Source organism: Medicago sativa, chromosome 6, assembly GCF_051527215.1.
Source record: "Medicago sativa cultivar Bolivia chromosome 6, Bolivia_mono, whole genome shotgun sequence".
NCBI classification, from domain to species: domain Eukaryota; kingdom Viridiplantae; phylum Streptophyta; class Magnoliopsida; order Fabales; family Fabaceae; genus Medicago; species Medicago sativa.
Window position 1 is genome coordinate 59788780 of NC_140754.1, and position 16545 is coordinate 59805324.

Here is a 16545-nt window from a genome sequence, read left to right on the forward strand (position 1 = left end):
TAATTCATTTTTTTTTTCTCTTTACCCATTTTTGTTGAATTGATTAATTGAACCTAATTGTTGTCAAATTCGTGCATAATTGTTGTTGTTATGTTTGAGAACATGATTTATGTGATAATTGCATGTTAGTATGTGAATTAACATGTTCAAATGCATAGTTGTTGGTGTTTTGTGTTCTTGAGCAAGTTTGATGAGAATTGATGATGTGATGTTGAATTACGCAAGAATTTGTGTTCATTAGTTGTTGTTATTGATTTGGAACATGTTGTTGTTGAATTGGTACTTTGGGTATCAAGATTGGTGAATTAATGATGAGATTTGATATTGTTGTTGAAAGTTGAGAATGAATTGAGAAATTGGTGAATTTGGTTATGTTGATGATTTAATTCCAAAACTTGTATGTGTTTAAGTGTATTGAACCTATTTTGACCTATAAACACTTTCTGGAACTTGTTTTGGTGATTTGGGGGATTGAAAATGGGATTTTGGGATGAATTTGGGTTAGAACCCGTAACTGAGTTCTGGGAATCTGATGTAGGACGCTTTCGCGTGCTTAGGACGCTTAAGCATCCCATCAGCGTCCCAGAAGCGTCCCAAAAGCGTGCTGTTCCAGAAGTTCTGGAACTAGGACGCTTAAGCGTGCAGAGGACGCTTTCGCGTCCTAGCCTCAGTTCAGCAAATTTTGATTTTTTGTTTTCGAGCACTTGGGGACCAATCCGATACTTCTAAAATGTTTCTTTGGACTTAATTAACCTCTGTTTATGCCTTTAATCCTACTGGAATAGGATTTGATTTGGTTTGGACTTGAATTTGTGAAAATCGTCTAACTTTTATAAAAACGGTTCAAACGTTGATTTTTCCGAAAACTCGTTTTTCTCCAGAATTTGAGGTGGGATTAAAGTTGTATATTGTTTATATGATTTCTAAAAATGGTTGTGATTGGTTCCATCAAGTTTGAATTTGTTTTGCTTTGAAAATGGAAAATTTTGTGAAAAGTGATAAAATGAGACGAACCTTGGGTTTTTCGTGAATTCGTCGCATTTGGCCGATGAAATGCTTATGTACCCTCTACTGCACACATATGTGAATTGTGAGAATACAAGGCATAGGCAATTGAGCTTGTTTACTTGGTTTTGACTCAAATGTTCAATTAATTTAATGTTGTGATTTTGAGAGACGAACTTGACTAAAGATGACTTTTGAGAATCAATTGACTGTGAATCCTTTATGGAAAGTTATTATATGTTATAGGGAGATGATTGGTGTTGTAATTATGTGACAACTATATGTTGTGTGATTTTTGGATGTGGTTGGTGATTGTATATATGATATGTAATGGTGAATTGTTAATGATTGCATATATACAAGTATTGGTGATGGTGAGGTGATTATTGTTTGTGTGAACATATGCATTTGTAGTTGAGTCATATGTTCATGCATACATGACTGATGGTGGTGGATTATATATCCAATGGAGGTGATTACGATGTTTTTGTTGCATCAAAGGTGACGACCTTGAGGTGTTTTGGTACCACATGTATCTAGATGAGTCTAGAGACATTGCATAAACTGTTGGTGGATTGAATTGCATTAAGATGTGTTTGATGGTTGATTATTGCTAATTGTACTTGCGGATTGAATTGTTAATTGTTGATTGACAAGGTGAGGTTGTAATATGTGTAAGATACACTTGTGGATATGAACTTGATATGATGATATTGAATGATCTTGGATTATTACATGTTGTGAATATTCTGGAACTATGTATGAATTGTCATTCTTTATCCTTGATTATATCTTTCATTTTCAAAGTTCTTATTAATCTTATATGGATTATGATGATGTAATGCTAACCCTCAGTGGTTTACCACCTACCTTTCTGTATGGACGGGTAGATGGAGTGCAGGATGCTTAGTGTTGCTTGTTGATGCCGAGGGGTGGAGTCCTCTTTTTCATGCAAGTGTCTAGATTAGGGCTCTGATCTAGGATAGTCTTTGCATGTTGTTATTTGACTTTATGTTTTGAGATTGTTGAGCTATTTTGTTATTTGGAGTTTGGAGAATACATATGTATTTTATTGGAGATCCAGATATGTCTATGAATTATATGTATATGTTCCGCTGCTATGTGATGTGACATGATCGTTATGCATGTATCAATTGTGGTTTATTTGGAGACGTAGCATCTATTTCTAGAATATGGTTGTATATTCGCGCGTTTTACCGCTTATTAGAAATAGGGTGTTACAGTAAGACCTCCTATATATAGTGTTTTGGTTTTGGAAATAAACCAACCCCGGTTCTCGTGGTTTAAGGCACACGTAACTGATAAATTTCTATATAACTCTGATGAACTTCTAACTGGTTCCAAACATCTTAGAATTTCTTCTTCACTCAAAAACCACTATTCATTCTCTAATATTTTCTTTTCTGAAATTTACTCAACTCACCGGTCTAAGTCGCTAAATTCCCAAAAATATCTCAACGACAAATAAATAGTCTGAATGAATATTAATAACTCCCAAGATCCAATAATATTTCATTTGCAGGCGAATTCATGATTGAATCTACCCCGAATCTCTAAACTCACAAAAATGCTCAACAAGATTTAGAAAACACATACTCATGCATTCCACTTAACTCAAGTCACAAAAACATAATCATTCTTAACAAACATCATGAAAATCATACTCAATCACCCATAATAGAAAAATAATATATGTGAGTCAATCCTAGACCTTACATAACTAACTTTATCAACAAGTTTCCATTCAAAATAATATTTTGAAATCAAAATAACTTTTCAACAAAAATGTCATTACCAAAATTTGAAGAAATATAATGGGATCATCTTCCCATATTAACAATGTATAAAACTCTTGTTTAAATTATCATGGCGCTCTTGATCCATAGAAAATTTAAACAAGTACATCCAACACGTGTTCACATAATCGATAGAAAACATAAATTTTGAAATTCCGACACCATCAAGACATTTCATAAAGTCATTTATTAACAAAGAAAAACAACAAAACAAACATAAAGCCCTAAATTTAGTCGCAACTAAAGTAAGGGTCTTACACCCTAGATGTTAGATGATATGTAGGGATGCTTGATGATGTGTAAGAACATTGAAACCTTATTTTGTTGATAAAATTGAAAATAGACGATTTTTGTGAAAATAGCCAAACTTTGTCAAAACGTTGGGAAATGGATTGATGAGTTGCAAATGTACTTTTATAGATGATAACATGATGAAATAAGATTGAATCAGTGCTTGATGGATGTGTATTGTGTGAGTTATCATGATGCAAACAATTGTCTGTTTGTTATGAGAATTTTGATTAATGAAGCGAAGGTATTTCTTTTTGGGGATGATTATTTGATGAATGTTTAGTGATTAATATAATGATGTTTTGATGATGATTTAAATGATAATGATTTATTAATGATGATGAGTGCTTACATGCAAAGTGACGATGTTATCGATGATGAGCGCATGTATGGTGTGAACGTATGTATTATGGAGTCACATGTTAATGCATTCATAAGTTGTTGAGTTAGGATAGTTATATCCAGTGGCGAGATTGGAATACTTTGGTATTCAGTGACGAGATTAGAATAATTTTGTATTAAGTGACGAGATTTATGACACGGTTGTATCAAGTGACGAGATTGGTACCACATGCATGTAGCGGAGTCTAAGAACATTGCATGCACTTGAACATTGGTGAATGAGTCATACTTGCTTATTTGAATTTTTGAATACGTGCATTGATGTCATTGGGTGAATGTTGTGTTTATGTGAAATATGGACTTGTATATGTTGATTGATATGCTATGATGGTGGTGTGATAATATTCATGTAGATATATTCTCGTAGAAATGTTGAATTTGTACTTGTTTACTTATTTGAATTCCTTGAATGATTTAATTGATTATGTTTATTTGTTGAATATTAGCTAACCCCTAGTGGTCGTTCGGATAACCGCGGCGTCATTTCTTTGAATGACGTAGGTGATTTGCAGGATTGAGGTGATTGTTTATCTATGATGCTTGAGGACTAGCATGGATGCTTCCTCGTTTATTTTTCGTAGAGCCTAGATAGGCTCTGATGTTTGAGTGTCGATCTCATGACCTTGTCGTTTGATACCTTTTGATGTTTTGAATTATTTATATGTTGAGGATATAGTATCATGGTGATGTATCTATGTGAGGTGACACATGACATTTTGAGATTTATTGTTCTAGATCTTGAGGATTATTACTTGATGATGAGGTTTTATGTATGTTGATTATCTTCCGTTGCGAATCTTTTTAAAAACCAAGTTATGCATATTTTGATAAAAATGTAGATGTGGCATATAAGATCTCGAATTAATTGATTTTTGAATTATTGCATGATTATTGCTTTTCGGGGTTTAGAGTGTTACACCTCGTCCACTAATTCATTGGCAACCAGAATACCATCAAGGATTTGACACCTCTTGATAAAAGCTGAGTAAGATTCTGACACAACCTTACTAACCACCTGTAATATCCCGAATTTTAAATAAATTGTCGTATCAGCTCAACATGTCAGAACATAAATAATTTCTAAAGAGTTGATTACTTATTAAGAAACGCAAAGATATTCGGTAAACATCTCGCATATCATCCCTACGGACTTGAGAAATTAAATTCTTAAGAATTAACGGAGGGTAATTGTGACTTTTCACTTGAAGGGCATTTTGGTAATATTTTCATTTGAGATTTTTATGTAGAAAATCCACCATTTCTTCTTGGTTCTTCTACATCGTTCCATTTACAAAAAAAAAAAAAAAAAACATAAACCTCTTCTCCTCCCTCTCTCAAATTCGGTTCACCCACCACCACCATAATCTCTCAATTCTTTACCAAAATCATCATGGAATATGAGATCATAGAAGTGAGCTAAGCAAGAATCATGGTTCAAAAATTCATTCTCCCTCCATTTTCCTTATAACCGCCCCTCTCCCTCTTCTTCTCAAATTCTCCAATTTTCCTCCCAATCTCATTGAAATCATTAAGTAAGTTGTTTTTGGAGCACCCATGATGGTTTAATCACTAAGTAAGTATCAAAACTCTTCCTCTTCTTCCTTTCCCATGGAATTCAATCCACCCACCTTTACCTCTATTGTCTTTTGTTGAATTGTTCATTTAAATGTTTTAGGAATGCAATTATGTTGTGGGTGATTATGGTAGTGACTTATTTGATGTATAAGGAGCGTTGGAATCACATTCAAGGTGAGTTACTACTAAGTTGAATTTTTGGAGAAAGGGTTGAAAACTAGAAACTTTGGATTTAAGGAATTATTATAGAAAGAGGGGTATAACAACTTTGATGAATTGTTGTTGATGAATTTTGAGTGGAAGTTGATTTTGTTATAAGAGGTAATACTTGAAATTCATGATTTTGAGACGAAATTCGTATGATCTTCACTGGCTTGTACATACTGCTGTGTAACCCATAATCGAGTAATTGTTGGATTTTTGGATTCTACATTTCATTCCCTTCAGTTTGAATATAAATTTCACGTGTTTTGGATTAGTGATGAACTCGGAAAGTGCGTTTGAAGTTGAGTAAATTCTGCTGGATTTTTTATTACGGGTTTTGGGACAGAGCTCCACTAAAACGGTAAGAACTTTCTCTCTGTAACTTGGAAGCAAGTGATTTTTAATGCTATGGTTAGCTAACGAAATTACGGACGTTTTGGTACCAGTTACACTGATTTTGGTCCAGTATTGAAGTCTGGAGATGATTTTGAAGTTGGGGGCAGAAGTAGGATTTGTGCTGAACCATGAATATGAGGTGAAGATGCTCAATTGATGCTTATAATTGTTCAAGAGTTCGGAATAAGATGAGGTGAGTTCCTTAGTTAGTTAACCCTCCCTTTGGGTAGCTTGAATTATGCCATATGAAATGCTAACATGTAAATTAAAGTATTTGTGATGTAATTAGTATGATTATGTCATAAGTTAGGTACCCTTACTAGTTTGTTCTAAATGACTCTTTTATGTTAAGGAATATGTTTATGTTAACACAATGTTGGAGGAAAAATGCTAGGCAAAATAATTAATGTTTTTGTTGTATGGGTAACTTTAGAAGACTTGAAGTTTAAAACTTATCCTGGTTACCAAAACTATTATCAAAACTTAAATTTGTTGAGAGTGAATATTTATTATGTAAGAAATGGCCTAAGTTCGGCTAGAAACTTGAAATGCTTATTTTCCGTGAACGTAACCAAAAATGTCATGACATCCTCCAACTCAAGTGTTAACCTAAGCATAGTATTTAGAGATATAAAAGATGTATTTAGAACGGATTAGCCATGAAAATAGTCCATATGTAGACTTCCAATCATTGGAAACAAGAAACTTTAATTATGGGATTTCGGCTTAATTAGTCGAAGCTATTTTTATCAAGATATGAGAATATTTCATAGACTTTTAGGAATGACATATGACAACGATATGCCTAGAACCCGAATGGGTTAGCATTAGAGTTAATTTCAGGATAAAGACAATATTTACTACGTCTTTATTATTAGACTCAGAATGTTGTGATTATAAGAAAATCAGTTAAGATAAGTTATTCCTCTTTAGCTCCCCGTCAGTAGTGGAGTTGAGGATTAACTCAGTTATCAGAAATCAGTTCAAGTTATAATATTAAAACATGTTTAAGTTGTGGCTTTCGCTATCCCGCCAGTTGGATACGAAAGGTTCCCGTCAGTTGGAACGGGCACTATCCGTGAGGATGACCCCACAATAATCAGAGGAGTCTGGTATCCCCGTCAGTTGGGTTCCCGCCAGTTGGAATTATTACCGGTTAGCAGTGAAATAAATTTCGGGGTTACTCCACCTGGGTTTATTCCGTAAAATCAACTCAGATAATATTGTTTGTTCAACGCTAACATTTCTAACATAATATGACATACATTATGATTATAATTATGAATATGATTTGAGCATTAGTATCAGGACTATATCAGTATTTCAGACAGCGATCCTAGTCATCCCCCGATCGCTCAGTTAGGCTTCATGATATTGTATAAACCTGAAATGGGATGTGTTTAGAAACAGATGGCGATCCTTGGTTTCCCGAGATCGCCTACAGCCTAGGATAGGTGGAACTCACTCAGACATTCTGTCTCACCCCAATCCCTTTTATTTTATTTCAGATCTGCAGGTTGTACGTGGCAAGAAGACAATTCAGATGCTCGTGTCATATCAGTTCAGATTATTTATTATGCTTCCAGATATGTATTCAGATAGCAAATGTATGATCATGCAGTGATGTATATATTTATTCAGTCGAAAATTTTATTATTGTAATTTTAATGTATCCAGTGCCAAATAACGCACATGCTAGATATCCTAGGTAATTTCTAGTATGGGTGTTACAATTTGGTATCAGAGCAGGTCGATTCAGATCGTGCCTTGGATCATTAGAATTCAATAAAATGCAGTGGGACCATTGGGTTTTCCGATGTTTATTCTAAATGTCATATCTACCTGAGCCTGATCAACTCAGACTAGTATATGACAGTTAGAACAAATGTCTGAGAGTTGAATAGGTCCTCGGAGGAATGAAGCGTACGAAGGAGGAGGGTCCGGGTGTCAGGTTTTATAGCGGATTTTGATAAGGAAGTATTCGATGCCAGATGGTGGCTGATAAATTGTGAAACTGAAGATTTTTCGAGGACATAAGAGAAATGTTAAGATTAAGACGAATCACTATGATATTGTTGAACGACACTTTTAGGTGGATACCGAAGAAGTAAGATTCATGATTATTAAGGGATGATTGTAACCTTAACATGAGCCGCAGTATAAGAAGCATAAGTAAGGCATAGGATAAAGAAATATTGATGAGGGTGTAACGAAGACCGCGGGATTAAAAGAAGAACTTGATTTGAGGAAATTATCAGACGAACAATGGAATTCATAAGCTCTCAGTGCATGTAGAGCGTGCAAGAAGCAAATGACTCGAACGCCCGAGACGAGCCGAATTTTGAGGCTTGAATTGTTAAGTGAACTAATTAAGGAATAAGTAAATTATTTTGGAGAAGATAAGGATAATACCTCAACGCAAGCATTGTACGGACAACGCAAGTTAGATAAACTATGTCAAATTAGTCGCACCTCCTGAATTTTAAGTGCCAGATTTATGAATAAGGAAGTGACGATGATATGTAGCATAAGAGTCAAGAAGGATGAATAAATAGTATTAGAATGTTCTTTTATGGATCAAGTACGATTCAAGTGTATTCTTATTGACAAGAATTACAGAGAAGTTAAGCTAACGAGAATTGTACACAAAGGAAATTTAATCAGACCCCCTGCATCTATCTCGAATTATTAAGTTGTTTTCGGACTAAGAAACACAAGCTTAGTAGTAATTGGAAAAAGGATCCCATAAATGGTCATAGTGTAACCTTTCGAACGAAACGGAAGATAAAGATTGAATAATAGGTTACAAAAGTTTGGGTAAATAATGGGCGAATGATGTCAAGTTCTTCCAACAGAATGTGTTAATGCATAAATATAGTAGGTAGACGTATAAGGATTAACTAGGATTTTGGATTGAGAATTATTTTGAGGTTATGTTGTATGGAAGATTGCTGCTAGTGCAAAAGAATTAAGAATGAAGTATGTATTTTGTAAAGAATACCTTGCGAGAATAAGTATGTAGTATATGTTTAAGGGAAAATACAGTACCTGGAAATGATTCGTCAATGATATAAATTGGTGCTCGAAGTAGGAAGAAGTGTAAAGTTAGTCTCTCTGTTTTCAACTTGTAAACTTTGAAGGGTGATTTGGTTAAACATGAAGTATAAAGATTGTGAAATTCACAGTATGGTGGGATTAGTATGCCTAACTGAAGTAAGTTGATAAATCAGAGTAGCGCAGCGAGAAATTAATTAGCAAAGAAGTAGCGGAATGCACAAAAGACTAAGATTTTGGAATAAAGATATTCATAGAATGTAGTAAGTGGTGACAAACCAATGCATGCAACAATTCTTAATGGAAATCTTAAGAGACCACTACAAGAAATTTGCCATATAGCAACGGCCACTTTTAGTAACTGCAGAAATAAGGGTTGCTATAGATAAAAAAATCCGAGGAAACATATACATCGCTCCATCTTTTCTCTTTTTCGCGTGTTGCTCTTCTATCCTCTCAAAAACACAAATCGCTCCACCTTCTCTCTTCTCACAAACAAATTGCCACTATGAATCCTCTCGCAACAACAAACAAACCCAGTCCGCAACCATGACTCTCTCTTCTCCACTCTCAGCAGCAGTAGCTTCTCTCTTCTTCAAACCCAGTATCTCTCTCATAGTTTTCACTCACTCTAAGTCAAGGTAAGTCAATTGATTCTCTAATTGAAACATTCCTTCTTCAAATTGTCTGTTTTAGGGTTTTAGAATTGGGAAATTTTGTAGGGTTTTAGAATTTGGGGGATGGGGATTGAGAATTGTTAATGGCTTTTTTTAATGCATTGAAACATCAAACATGCCATGGCTTTTTTTTTTGCTTCATGCTTCAATTGAACTGAAATATGACATAATTCATGGCTTAATGATGCACCAAACTATGGGATGGCTTTCTTGCTACTGCCATTGCCATATGTATACACAACTTAATTAAGTGCTTATATTGTTAAAAAATTAACCCAATTAACCACTTTTCAGTTAAGTTCTTATGTATAAGCTATTTCTATAACAAATCATAGAATCAAATCAATCTGTTTTCATATAATCTAAATCTATAAGCTATTTTTGTAAGCTATACTATAGAGCATATGGATATAGGCCCTGTTTGGATAAACAAGTTAATTTGCAGCTTATAGCACTATCATGATAGGCTTTTTAGTGTTTATCATGATATGCACTTATGTATAAGCTATTTCTATAACAATAGGTAAAATAAAGTTAAATTATTTTGATATAAACTAGTATAATTATTTTCACAAGCTATGTTCAAGAGCTTATGAAAATAAGCTGAAAACAACTTATGAAAATGTCATATGTATCATTTACTTTCCTTATGACTTGACTAAGAAATAAACACCATTTACCTAATTTACTTTCCTTATATATAACTATTTCCTTTTAATGTAAGCTGAATTAAACAAATACTCATATGTATCATTTTATACAACATCATCCAAAACTGGACGGTGGTATTGGTACTCAGTACTCTTCACGGGAATTCCAATTCAACATGCATTGACGATGCAGATTCAAATATCGGAATTACTATTTCTCTTTGTGTTATCGATGTAAGTTACTTTATAAGTTGTTGAAATGTTAATTTTTTATAGTAGTTGTATCTTTCCAATATTGAGAGGTTATAATTAACAACATCTTTATTATGAATGTGACAGATATAGAGCACCGATGTATGCATACGTCTTAAACATATGTTATTTTGAAGAATAGTTTCCTATGTAAGTTAAGAGGGTCCTATTAAAGTCACTATGCATTTCCTTAATTTCAAGAACATTGGATCTTTTCATGGTGTTGTTGAACAAACTGATCTTATGTGCAAGAACAAAAGGTGGTGCATCGATTAGTGCCTTTAATTTTCTTGTTTATTATTATAATTTATTATTATAAAAGGGTAGTTTTGATTATCTGAGAAATGCCTTACAAATTGTCCTAGCTTCTAAAAAATTAAGATAGAAACCAATGCCTTGGTTGCTAGCACAATTTATGAGCACATTTCTTGCTGGAAGCTTGTTCTATAATTGTTTATCTTATTCTTATGAAGGTATAATACTTTGTTCTCACTTGTGAAAGTACTAATATATTCATTTAACTTTTTTAGTAGTTCACTTTATTTCTATCTCATTTTGTAAGAGTCATCCCTGCGTAGGGTCATCTATTATATTGTTAAAAAATCAACTCAATTAACCACTTTTCAGTTAAGTGCTTATATATATGCTATTTCAATTAACATTTTTATGATAATCTCTTTCACTCACAATCAATACTTGACATGTTATTACAGGATGAACCCTACTTCCGTTGAATTTCAACAACCTTCGTTGAGCTTTCTTTATTCTCTACTCTGTTCAGCGACAACTGCACTTGAAAGGGCAGCTTAAAGGAAATACCTATTACTGAACAAGGTAAAAATTGAAAACTAATTTGTCTGTCTTTGTAGTGCTTTAGTTTACAATATCATATACTCCCTCTGATCCAATCAGAGTTTTCCGCGATGCACCATTGACATAATGAATGAGTCAATCAGAGTTAAACCAAAATATTAAGACTTTTTATTGTAGCCCTCTGTGCTTTTTTTGGCTTGTTGATATCATGTTTCGACCTACTGTTACTTGGTTGTATTAGTTTTTTAGTGTGAACTGCCAGAATGAATGTTGAAGATTAAACATGTGTGTTTTGTATGTGTGTTTAATAGTGAGAGTTTGTATGAAGACGAGGAGTTTGATCCGCACCAAAGGTCGTTGCACTGCTTGTATCGAAGGTATTGTTATTCCGCTCATTATGTTGTATCAATTGTAGAAAGAAAGTAAAAAGAATAGTCAGAATCGTAAAAGATATGAAGATATTCATTGCATGGGTACAAAAAGTCTCCCAAAATTGATCAATTGGAAGGTTAGTTAATATTTGAACTTGTAATTGAATAAATTGTATTTATAAAACAAATTACTTATAATTTCATTTGTTTGGTATTAGAAAGAAAAAGCCAAAGGAGTGTCGCCCACACGCAAAGAGATTTACATTGATACACGTACTCGCAAAGATGGTTCAATTGTTAATGAACATGCTGCAAGATTTATAGTAAGACTTTCTTTCGTTCATACCTTTTTTGATTCTATAACTTATACTGAAACGATATGTTAAATCAATGAAATTGGATCCCCGGCTATTGTATAAAATTGAATGTTTTATAAAATTGAATTATGACCGTAAGAATTGAAACTGGTTCAATTGTTCTGTTTTAATTGTTCCGAATTATGTTCTGATTATGACATAAAATTGGACTTGCTTATTCAATTTTAATTATTCTGTAACAATTGTTCTGGTTCAATTCCTCTGATTGAATTTTGTTCTGAAGTTTGTTTTGCAAGTATAGTTCAGTTAGTTCCCTTTGAATGATTTTTAAGATGCCATTCAGGTGGGGAATTTTGTTATTTATATTGGTCTCATTTCGGATTGTCTTGTCATGATGCTGTGTGTTTTTATTGTTGGTAAAATTGAACTAGTAGTTACAAATAACTGATATATTCGAATGAGCGGTCCCCTATTCGAATTACCATCCACAACCATTACTTTGATCCTGCTTATTCTGTTTTAATTGTTCTGGTTCAGTTGTTCTAATTTAATTATGTTCTGAATTTTGTTTTAAATTAGTGAACTCTGTTTTGAATTCTGTTCTGAATTACGTTCAATTGTTCTATTTTAATGAACATTTCTGTTATGATTATGACATAAAAGTGACCCTTTTCAATTGTTTTGATTGTCGTATTAATGAATTCTATTTTAAAATGTATTCTTATAATCTTATATATCTTAAAATTTTACACGAAGAACTAAACAAATATAATAATGAGGCAGAAACTTCTCAATCGGTTGGGACACAAAGTCATATGCCTTGGAAGAATGACATTTATTCCCGAGTAAAAGGAGCTGAAAAGAGGGGACATGTGCGTTGTATAGGCAATATTCCCAAACCTAAGAAATCAAAAGCTTCTTTGTCTGAAAATCAAGAATTGAGGGATGAACTTAAGAAAATGCGAGAAAGTCAAGAGAGGACAAATGTGTTTATGGCAAATATGATGTCAGTGATATTTTACAAGCTGCAAAACAGGTATATTATATAATTGATATTTTACTTTTTGAGTTCAGATTTCGAATATTATGGTAACATGAATTAAGTAGAGTTTGTAACATATTTTATTTTTATTTTTAATAGGCCACAGATGGTGCTAGTATTCCAAACCAGATAAATTCTTCAAGTCGATGCAGTGATGAAGACGGAAGAGAGGAAGATTAGAAATTGTTTTTATCTTGGATATGTTTAGGCTCATCTAGTGTTTTTTTGATATAGTATCTATTTTTGTGTTGGTTATTATATAAAATTGACATTATTTTGTTATTTTGATATGTTTGTAAGACTTACTACTTTGATCATATAATTAATTTTTTTTTATGTTACCTTAAATTTTGTGTAGTGCAATAAAAAAGTATTGCCGAATATATTATTTTTTTGGTCAGGAATTATTGTGAAAATTTTATTATTATTAAAAAATATTTATATTAGGGTGAATTTTATTAAAAAAAAAGAGAGAGAGAACCTATAGCAACGGACAATTTGGTCCTATACCAACGGATATGGAGGTTGACTAAAGCTATTTAATAGGTGTAAAATGCCGTCGCTATAGCTCCGAAATCTATAGCATCAAGCTAATTTTCCGTTGGTATAAGCTATTGGGACGGCATTCTTGCCGTTGGTATAAGCATAGTATCCTAGACGGTAGCAGTTGGGCGTTGGTATAGGTTTTATGACCTATAGCAACGGCTTTTGAGACCTTTACCAACGGTTTCTACCGTTGCTAAATGACAAGTTTCTTGTAGTGGACGGACTAAGAAATTTTCCGAACCACGAAGTTCAAAGATATTAATAATTCAAGTAGTTGAAGAGGGCATGGTAAGAGTTGGCAGACGTGTTCCTACCACGTTAATGTTTAAAGGAATTGGGAATCGCCTCTAGTGGAATATCTTCGTTAAGTAGTTCGGTGACTTCAAAGTATGGACTGGAACTACCAGTTTAGTTCAATGTAAGAAATGCTTGAGACGATAGATATGAATGTAGACGCTCGAACACAACTTTAGTTATGAAGTTCGGGAAACTAAACTCCATATTCTTGAAGGTAAAGAAAAGAATGATGTCACACAAGTTATAAAATCATCCGTGATATATGGTATGAAATTACAAGATAGATAGGGATAGTATGTTCCCTATGGTAACGGTTAGAACAAAATTGTTCAAGAATGGAATGTATATTTTGAAAAGGGAAGTACACGAGAAAATTAATGATTTCAGGTTCTATTTACTTTGACATTATCGAAGTGTAATTTGATTAGTTAAGAATGTTAAAAGCTTAGTACAGATGACGCAAAGTCAGATGACTACATATATATATATATATATATATATATATATATATATATATATATATATATATATGTGTGTGTGTGTGTGTGTGTGTCATGTATCAAGATATCAGTTGTACTACCTCATGTATTGTGTACTCGTCAGTCAGTGCAATATTACTCAGACAAGAATTGTATTTAGCGTACTCGATAGTCAGTACATTTTGTATATAGATATGAACTATGGATTGTACTCATGAGTTAGTACCTTCATCAGATGTCGAGGTAGTACCATGTTTGGATTCATATCATAGAGAATATAACGGATATCAAAAGTAACACCTCTTATTTGCATGTTGAATAATGGGAAAAATTGAATCAGTTCTTACTTTCATTGGAATAAACATAACGTCAGAAAATGTTCCGAGTAGGAACGACCTTGTTCGAAATATGATATGATCATTATTATAAGACCTCGTTATGTGGACATAGTTCATAAATAAAATTTTATTGGAATCAGTCGTAGTATGAAGGACCACACAAAGGTCGGATTCGTTCAAGAAAAGATAAAAGTTCGACGAAGCCAATAAAAGTGTTGCTCTAATAAACGTATGAGATTTTTCCAGAACTCAGTGAAGGTAAACAAGTATTAGTAACCTAAATCAGATTTATGAGGAGTCTGTGGAACCAAGATTTACTCGAAGGATATCAAATGTATCGGTTAGCTTTACTTTCCACTATGTTCGGAATGCATTAAGTATTCCACAACTAACAGTTAAGAAGGTTATTATCAAATCTTTTCGACATATAAGATTGGAAAACTTGTCCTAAAATTCAATTTTAACCTATTAATTCAAGTCTGTTGTATCTATGGCTAAGTAGTCGGAAGACTTTATGTATCAAGGGAAACCAATATTTGAGTCGGATAGAAAGAATCAGTTAGTAACAGATGTATGTTAGAGTCTAAATCCGAAAGTATAGAGGAATTATTTATGCTTATTAGCAGGTAAACTCTAAATTTCGAGGATGAAATTTTCTTAAGAGGGGAAGAGTGTAATATCCCGAATTTTAAATAAATTGTCGTATCAGCTCAACATGTCAGAACATAAATAATTTCTAAAGAGTTGATTATTTATTAAGAAATGCAAAGATATTCGGTAAACATCTCGCATATCATCCCTACGGACTTGAGAAATTAAATTGTTAAGAATTAACGGAGGGTAATTGTGACTTTTCACTTGAAGGGCATTTTGGTAATCTTTTCATTTGAGATTTTTATGTAGAAAATCCACCATTTCTTCTTCATTCTTCTACATCTTTCCATTTACAAAAAAAAAAAAAAAAAAACATAAACCTCTTCTCCTCCCTCTCTCAAATTCGGTTCACCCACCACCACCATAATCTCTCAATTCTTTACCAAAATCATCATGGAATATGAGTTCATAGAAGTGAGCTAAGCAAGAATCATGGTTCAAAAATTCATTCTCCCTCCATTTTCCTTATAACCGCCCCTCTCCCTCTTCTTCTCAAATTCTCCAATTTTCCTTCCAATCTCATGGAAATCATTAAGTAAGTTGTTTTTGGAGCACCCGTGATGGTTTAATCACTAAGTAAGTATCAAAACTCTTCCTCTTCTTCCTTTCCCATGGAATTCAATCCACCCACCTTTACCTTTATTGTCTTTTGTTGAATTGTTCATTTAAATGTTTTAGGAATGCAATTATGTTGTGGCTGATTATGGTAGTGACTTATTTGATGTATAAGGAGCGTTGGAATCACATTCAAGGTGAGTTACTACTAAGTTGAATTTTTGGAGAAAGGGTTGAAAAGTAGAAACTTTGGATTTAAGGAATTATTATGGAAAGAGGGGTATAACAACTTTGATGAATTGTTGTTGATGAATTTTGAGTGGTAGTTGATATTGTTATAAGAGGTAAAACTTGAAATTCATGATTTTGAGACGAAATTCGTATGATCTTCACTGGCTTGTACATACTGCTGTGTAACCCATAATCGAGTAATTGTTGGATTTTTGGATTCTACATTTAATTCTCTTCAGTTTGAATATAAATTTCACGTGTTTTGGATTAGTGATGAACTCGGAAAGTGCGTTTGAAGTTGAGTAAATTCTGCTGGATTTTTGATTACGGGTTTTGGGACAGAGCTCCACTAAAACGGTAAGAACTTTCTCTCTGTAACTTGGAATCAAGTGATTTTTAATTCTATGGTTAGCTAACGAAATTACGGACGTTTTGGTACCAGTTACACTGATTTTGGTCCAGTATTGAAGTCTGGAGATGATTTTGAAGTTGGGGGCAGAAGTAGGATTTGTGCTGAACCATGAATATGAGGTGAAGATGCTCAATTGATGCTTATAATTTTTCAAGAGTTCGGAATAA

The 16545-nt window shown here is 33.3% G+C and overlaps 3 long non-coding RNA genes across 4 annotated transcripts; all 3 read left to right on the forward strand.

The window, feature by feature from the left end:
• Positions 1 to 5668: 5668 nt before the first annotated feature.
• LOC146915998 (uncharacterized) lies at positions 5669 to 16545 on the forward strand. Its single transcript, XR_015014834.1, has 3 exons — positions 5669 to 5883; positions 16238 to 16323; positions 16409 to 16545. It is a non-coding gene; the product is annotated as an uncharacterized LOC146915998 (long non-coding RNA).
• LOC146915999 (uncharacterized) lies at positions 8591 to 11513 on the forward strand. Of its 2 annotated transcripts, XR_015014833.1 has the most exons (4): positions 8591 to 9385; positions 10221 to 10305; positions 10411 to 11157; positions 11448 to 11513. It is a non-coding gene; the product is annotated as an uncharacterized LOC146915999 (long non-coding RNA). The 2 variants fall into 2 exon arrangements; XR_015014832.1 differs by lacking the exon at positions 8591 to 9385 and having other exon boundaries at positions 9530 to 10305.
• Positions 11795 to 13207, forward strand: LOC146916000 (uncharacterized). The gene is made up of 2 exons (XR_015014831.1): positions 11795 to 12860; positions 12966 to 13207. It is a non-coding gene; the product is annotated as an uncharacterized LOC146916000 (long non-coding RNA).